At 38.9% G+C, this 7,187-nt stretch overlaps 1 non-coding gene across 1 annotated transcript; it reads right to left on the bottom strand.

The window, feature by feature from the left end:
* Nucleotides 1-6,730: 6,730 nt before the first annotated feature.
* Nucleotides 6,731-6,810, bottom strand: TRNAL-UAG (transfer RNA leucine (anticodon UAG)). The gene has a single exon. It is a non-coding gene; the product is annotated as a tRNA-Leu (tRNA).
* Nucleotides 6,811-7,187: the final 377 nt, after the last annotated feature.

The raw sequence follows: 7,187 nt of genomic DNA, 5'->3' as shown, positions 1-7,187 counted from the left end.
TAGGAAAATTATCGATTTTTCGAGAAAATAATAATAAAATATTCGAAAAGTGGCAAATTACCAAAATACCCTTGAAGTTAAGGATAATTACGGATTTACAATTCTGCTAAAAAATCAGAACCTTCACAGTGCCTTCTGCATAAAATCCTTCGAATGTCGAGTCTCAGCCGTTGGATCTCCTCCAAACTTGTATATATTCTAGAAAACTCACGGATCGTCATATCCAACGGTTAGGATTCAAAACCAACGTCGGTGAGGCTCTGATCGGAATAGATATTTCCAACAGATTTTCTAGAAAATCCAACCGACAATTCACGATGATTCTGGAGCTCCCAATGTTGGTTTAAGTTTCCCCTATAAATTCTGTAGTTGGGGCAATCATTTGGAACAAGAATCGAAAAAGGTCGAGCACCTAGCTGTTGGCAATAAGTGTTTAGATTTTGGGTCTCCTACTCTCAGGCTTCTTCCAAATTCGAGAGCAATTCTAAACCATTTCCTTTCAAACTTGTTCCTATAGCTTCTAAACAACATTACCCACAAGTTCTACGAAGGAATAGAGTCCTGAAAGTGCCTAGAAACCATTCGCCCAATCCAATCTGCCATTAAAAAGCTTCAAGGAAAACTCAAAATTCCAATCCAAGGATATACAAGTATTCTTCGAGCAAGGACGACCCCAATAGGTTTCTGCACCTCCAAGGAATGTTTTCATAGAAGACCGCGAAGAGAAATAACCTCAAGAACGTTTCCAATTGAAGAAAATCCGTTTCGGGCTCAAATTGGAGGTAAGTGTCGAATTCCTATCTACGGCCACTTTTTCTTCAAATTAAGGATTCCTTTAGCTTCAGAAAAAAGAAGATGAGTAACTTTGATGAAGGAATAAAGAGCTGAAACGTCAAAGAACAAGATACCCAAGAGATTGTAAATCGGAGGCGTCGGGTAACTTGCAGACCGAGAGTGATTTCTCAAAATTAAGGTCCTACACTCAAAGTCATTCCTCCAAACTAATTCCTTTAGGTTAAGGGAACAATAAGGAAGAGGATTCGTGAAGAAATTGAGCCTAAAAAACCCCAAGAATCGGCTACCCAATAAGAAATCCTCTGTTTTTACTCCAGCGAGAAATCATATTTTGGACGAAATTTGGAAGCAAATATTTTAGGCTACAATCCGATGAGAAGGTATAAAATCAATCCCTAGCTCTTCCTTGTAACACCTTCTTTAAATTTTATGAAGGAATGGAGGGGACAAACAGTGTGATAGGAGTTGGGGAGGGCGAGTTTACGACGGCGGCGCGAATGGTCGCACGCGCCTTCTCCCCGTCTGGAGGAAGAAGACGATGACGTGGGCGGTTTAGTTGAACAAGCCATGTCAACCCAAAACTCAACCTTCCCTCGGTTTTTCTCAATTTTAACCCCCTTCCAGATGGATTCTCATGAAAAACTCTATGGTTCTAGAAAGTAGACATAATAAGGAGTGTGTGAAAGGAAAGTTGAGGTAAATCGGGTACTGTAAGCTCAAGAACAGAGGTCCTGAATGTCGACAACGAGGTAAGTAGCCACCTTGGATTTTTTTTGTTAAGAAATACTTGCAGGAATCGCTTGGATTTTCATATGAACACCAAGTACGAACTAGGATTAGATGAAAGAAAAACTCAAAGAACCGCGAGTTAAGACCTTAAACCTATCAAATTGCTCGGTAATTAGGTAACATTTGAATAACCTACTAGATGAACTCCGCTGCCTATAAAATTTTAATTCTGAGCATATTATAGCATTTTGAGGTTCTAAATGAAGTTTAGTAGTCATTAGATAAGGATAAGTGGGTAAACCAAGAAATGGTGCAAAATGACCATAATGCCACCAAGGATATCTACCTACAATTCCTGACCTAGATGACCTCCAAATGCTATGAAACCCTGAAGTAGATCCTATTTTTTGATGTTTGATGATTTTGTAAAGTTGAAAGGCATTGGAACACGTTAAGTAGCAAAACCAAGAATTAGGGGTGAAATGGCCAAAATGTCCCTAGGACTCTTATGAGATTTCAAGGTCTATACGTGCTCCGGATGATTTGCTACTTCTTATAAGGTCTATACGTGCTCCGGATGATAACTTACTCTCTTCTAAAGTCACGGAGGAACAAGAAGAGAGTAAGTTACCTTAGCCACGAATTAAGAACCTCCTAAGACCTCCCACGGTACAACATGTTCATGACTTAGACTACGCTACTTGGAACGCATGAAGCCTTTAGCGTAGGTAAGCAGACTGTATTATAGGGCAAGCCCTTGATGCAGTATTAAGACTACATCGCTTGGAACGTAAGAAGCCTTGGATGTAGGATTTCAGACTATGTCGCTTGGAACGCATGAAGCCTTGGGCATAGGTTAAGCAGACTGTATTATAGGGCAAGCCCTTGATGCAGTTTTAAGACTACATCGCTTGGAACGTAAGAAGCCTTGGATGTAAGTTTTTAGACTATGCCGCTTAGAATGCATGAAACCTTGGGCATAGGTTAAGCAGACCATATCGAAGGGCAAGCCCTAAGATGTGGTAAGACTACGTCGCTTGGAACGCATGAAGCCTTGGACGTAAGTTAAAGCTGTGTGGCTTAGAACGCATGAAGCCTTGGATGCAAGATTCTCAGGTACATGTCTAGTGCCGTAAATCCTAGGGGAAGTGTCTTGGAGAACGAATCAATAATAGAACAAGAACCAAGAATACCAAGAACAAGAGAAAGATCAAGGACTAGAACATGGATCAAGATCCTAGTTATAAGGACAAGAACCATGAACAAATGATCTAAGAACCAAAAACCATAGTGTTAAGGCCCTTAAAGGAAAACCAAGGTTTTAGGGTTTAAGAACCAAGGTCCTCAAGAAAGATCAAGATAAGAACCCTAAGTCAAGAACAAGAATTAAAGGGGCTTAAGTACTTAAAACAAGAACAAGATCAAGAACAAGCAAGAACAAAGAATGTGGTACCCTAGCATATCAAGGACACGATTAAGAGCCTACAAGTAGGCTACTTACTGAGTCTTGTACTCATTCCTTATTCTCCAATTTTTTTCCAGGTAATAAGGAGCTGGTCGAGGTTTGGAGCGGAATCTGGAGCAGGTGCCATAGACTAACCTCACCTGTCGTCTCAACCCTTTTATTTTAAATGTTTTGCGTCTGTTCCTTATTCTGTCTTTTAACTATTATGTTGTATTTTAAATTACTAATGTGCGCACACTATTTTGGTATAATGTAAATTATGTTTTAAATTTTAATGATTTTATTTCGCAAAAAAATTTACCCGTCTTTTTGAGCCTTCGCATCAGCCATGTCCTTACAGAGAGCTTCATTTGTGTAAATGAGTGCAAACAATGGCCAACAACTCCTTGAGTGTACACGTGAATAAAGTGTTGAGTGTTCACGTGATAAAGTGTTGTGAGGTCTTTTGTATTTTCTTAACCTACTTTTGCAGCAAAGTTTTACAAATAGATTCGACGATGAATCCTCTTGAAGAAGTGGAGAATGATAGGAATCAAGACATCTCAATCATGCAATGCTTTTAAGGAAATATAAGCTTAAGGAAGATGAGTTTTATTTATCCTAGTTACAATTTTTTTTTTTTGTGGATCTCACTAATGTATTTTATGAATTTTATTCACATTTAGGTTACATTTACGGTAACATCAAGGAAAGAAAGACAAGAGTTAGCGATCTCGTGGGAGCAATCACCCTCGCATCAGAAATCTCGCGATAGACATAAATGAATTTTATGACTGTTTATTTCCTTAATGCATTTTCAGTGAGCGCCAAAGATCTAGTAGAAGTAGAAAACAGGCCAGAGAGACAAAACCGATAGACTTTTGGATCCAGGTTCAACATGGGTGGCCCAACAAGCACTAAATCACTCCCAGCAGCCCACGACCTGAAAAGGACACTCTTCGAGAAATGCATGCGTGACCTGACAAACTAATCATGATCTTCTCATGTGCAGCACACACGCTTCCCACATCAGTCGCAACTCACACGACTTGTGTGTCAACTCCATCATCATTTTTTTTCTAGTTTTTGGATATATATGTTTATTATCATTTCTTATATGTTTTCATTTATTTACGAATTTTATTTTTATTATGTAAGTCCATGGGACTGATGAAACATTTAAAATGAATATTTCCACATAAAAAGATCACATCATGCATATGGTACGACTCTATTTTAGTAAAAAAAATAAGATCGTTACATTTTCATAGTGGTTAATTATAGTCTAAAAGTATGAATGACACAACTCTTAAAATTTCTCATTTTCATAGTGGCTAATTATAGTCCTAAAAGTATGAATGATACCACTTTTAAAATTCCTAACGGAAGGTTAAGGGTTTCATGTTGAGGCTATATATAACCATTTATGTTGTCTTGTAGACTTGAAAAAGGTAGTAAAAAGATCATTTATGCCTTCTTTTAACTAAGTAATATGTTTTTTTTGGTAATGCTATGTAGTTTAGGTTGTATGTTTAGTATCATCTAAGCTTGACATGATCGATCTTGCCTGCGGAGTGATTCAAATCTCAAACAAGTATTTTTGTTCTTTAAGATATTCAATCAACAAAGTAATTCGTTATCATGAAGCATGATTTAACTTCGGTTTGATGACGGAGACGCCTCGTGGAGGGACACTGAAAGAAGGACAATCAAACCAAATAAGATAGGTGAGTGATGTGTAGTTCGCTGCCACTTTTATGTATTGTAGGATAAGTAGTGTCCCTTATTTTTGCTGACTATGTTATTTCACATGTAGTATGATGATATCAAAGCTAGGTTTCAATCGTGGGACCTGTGAGTTATGGGCCCACCACGCTTCTGCTTATATTAATCATTTTGATCTCTAGCTTTCATCATAGATGTTTAGTTCAATTATGGCAAACTTTGAGACAGTATATAAAAAGGTATTAACGGCCCTTCAACCCTTATATCTATCCCCATGACTTGAGACATTCTAACTTTACTTTTGATATTTGTACTACTTTTTCTATATTTGTACTACTTTTTCTATATTTGTACTACTTTTTTACTTTTTAAAAATTTTTTTTTTTATAGTAGTATGATTGGGTGTCCTTTGCTTTTCTTCGTCGCGAGATAGCTTTCATCTATGCTTTCCATTATGATGTTCGATGATTTGAGCAGACTGTGAGTCTTACCTGATTGGGGGGCTCTCATCTACAATGAGATGCAACGTGTTGTGTCGCACATGATTAAACATGCATGCATAGGCGGCGTGTGTGGTCAAACAAGTTTGAATTCCACATAAGTGATGTTTGAATTCCGAAGAAAAATCCTGCCTAAGGTCCAACAAAGCCATAAAGCCGCCGTTATGATGTTCGGTGATTTGAGCAGACTGTGAGTCTTACCTGATTGGGGGGCTCTCATCTACAATGAGATGCAACGTGTTCTGTCGCACATGATTAAACATGTATGCATAGGCGGCGTAACATGTATGCATAGGCGGCGTGTGTGGTCAAACAAGTTTGAATTCCACATAAGTGATGTTTGAATTCCGAAGGAAAATCCTGCCTAAGGTCCAACAAAGCCACAAAGCAAGGTGAAAAATGTGAATGGGGATTGAGTACTCCTAAAGGTTTTAAAAAAATAAAAATAAATGACAATCATGGGATTAGAAACCAATCCCTTTTTAAACTAAAGACTAAATCTAGCACCTTGGACCACTAAGCCAAACTATCCCAACAATTGTGTTTGGACTACTAAGATAGTCGAGCTATCTCAAGACATGAGATTGCATCACGATGCATGGGTCGTGTTGTTGGGAACCGAGATGACCATGAGATGCAATGTTGTTGTGTTACAAATGATTGAACATGCACGCATAGGCGGCGTGTGCGGTCAAATAAGTTTTAATTCCACATTATTCATGTTTGAAACCCGTAGGCAAACCCTGCCTAAGGTCCAACAAAGCCACAAAGCCACAAAGCTAGATGACAAAGCCGCACATTTGAAAAAGTATGACTTTGACACGATGCACTGGTCGGAGTTGGGCTAGACTCTCTCCATATTAGACGAGTTTTAAAACCACGATGTTAACAACGATAAATAAAAAGTCAAAACAAACAATATGTGTTCGCAGCGGGCACGAGGCTTTACAAAAAATTAAAATAAATGACAGCTGTTGGATTTGAATCCATGCCCTTTTGAACCAGAGTCGAAGTCTAACACCTTACACAACTCGGCCAAACTATCCCGACGAATGTGTTTGGACAAATCAAGATGGTCGAGCTATCTCGAGACATGAGATTACAATACGATGCATGGGTTGTGCTGTTGGGAACCGAGATGACGATGAGATGCAACAATGTTGTGTCACACATGATTGAACATGCACGCATAGACGGCGTGTGTGGTCAAACAAGTTTTAATTCCACATTATGGATGTTTGAATGCGGAAGAAAAACTCTGCCTAAAGTATAACAAAGCCATAAAGTCGAGTGAAAAATGTGAATAGAGATTGAGTACTCCTTTAGATTTTTCGTGAGCGTGACAAGATCACGAGACACTGGTGGGTTAGAGTCTCTTCATAATAGATGAGTTTTAAAACCATACCCTTTTAAACTAGAGCCCAAATCTGGCATCTTTAGACATGAGATAGTCAAACCAAGATAGTCAAGCTATCTCTAGACATGAGATTGCAATACGATGCATGGGTCGGACGATGTGATTGAAAAAGTATGATTATGACAACTGTGGGATTTGAACCCACACCCTTTCGAAATAGAGCCTAAATCTAGTGCCTTAGACCACTCGGCCAAACTGTCCCAACGAATGCGTCTAGAAAAACTAAGATGATCGAGTATCTCAAGACATGAGATTGCATCACGATACATGGATCGTGTTGTTGGGAACCGAGATAACGATGAGATGCAACATTGTTGTGTCGCACATGATAGAACATGCATGCATAGGCGGCGTGTGTGGTCAAACAAGTTTTGATTCCACATAAGTGATGTTTCAACGTTGAAGGCAAACCTTGCCTATGGTATAACAAAGCCACAAAGCCGAGGTGAAAAATGTGAATGGAGATTGTGTACCCCATAAGGTTTTTGGCGAGCGTGTCAAAATCACGAAGCCGCACATTTGAAGAAGTATGATCGTGACACGATGCACTGGTCGGAGTAGCGCTAGACTCTCTCTA

Source organism: Cucurbita pepo, chromosome 15, assembly GCF_057944985.1.
Source record: "Cucurbita pepo subsp. pepo isolate OVF chromosome 15, ASM5794498v1, whole genome shotgun sequence".
NCBI classification, from domain to species: domain Eukaryota; kingdom Viridiplantae; phylum Streptophyta; class Magnoliopsida; order Cucurbitales; family Cucurbitaceae; genus Cucurbita; species Cucurbita pepo.
The sequence above is the reverse complement of the archived record's forward strand: the minus strand, read 5'-3'. Positions and strand labels throughout refer to the sequence as shown.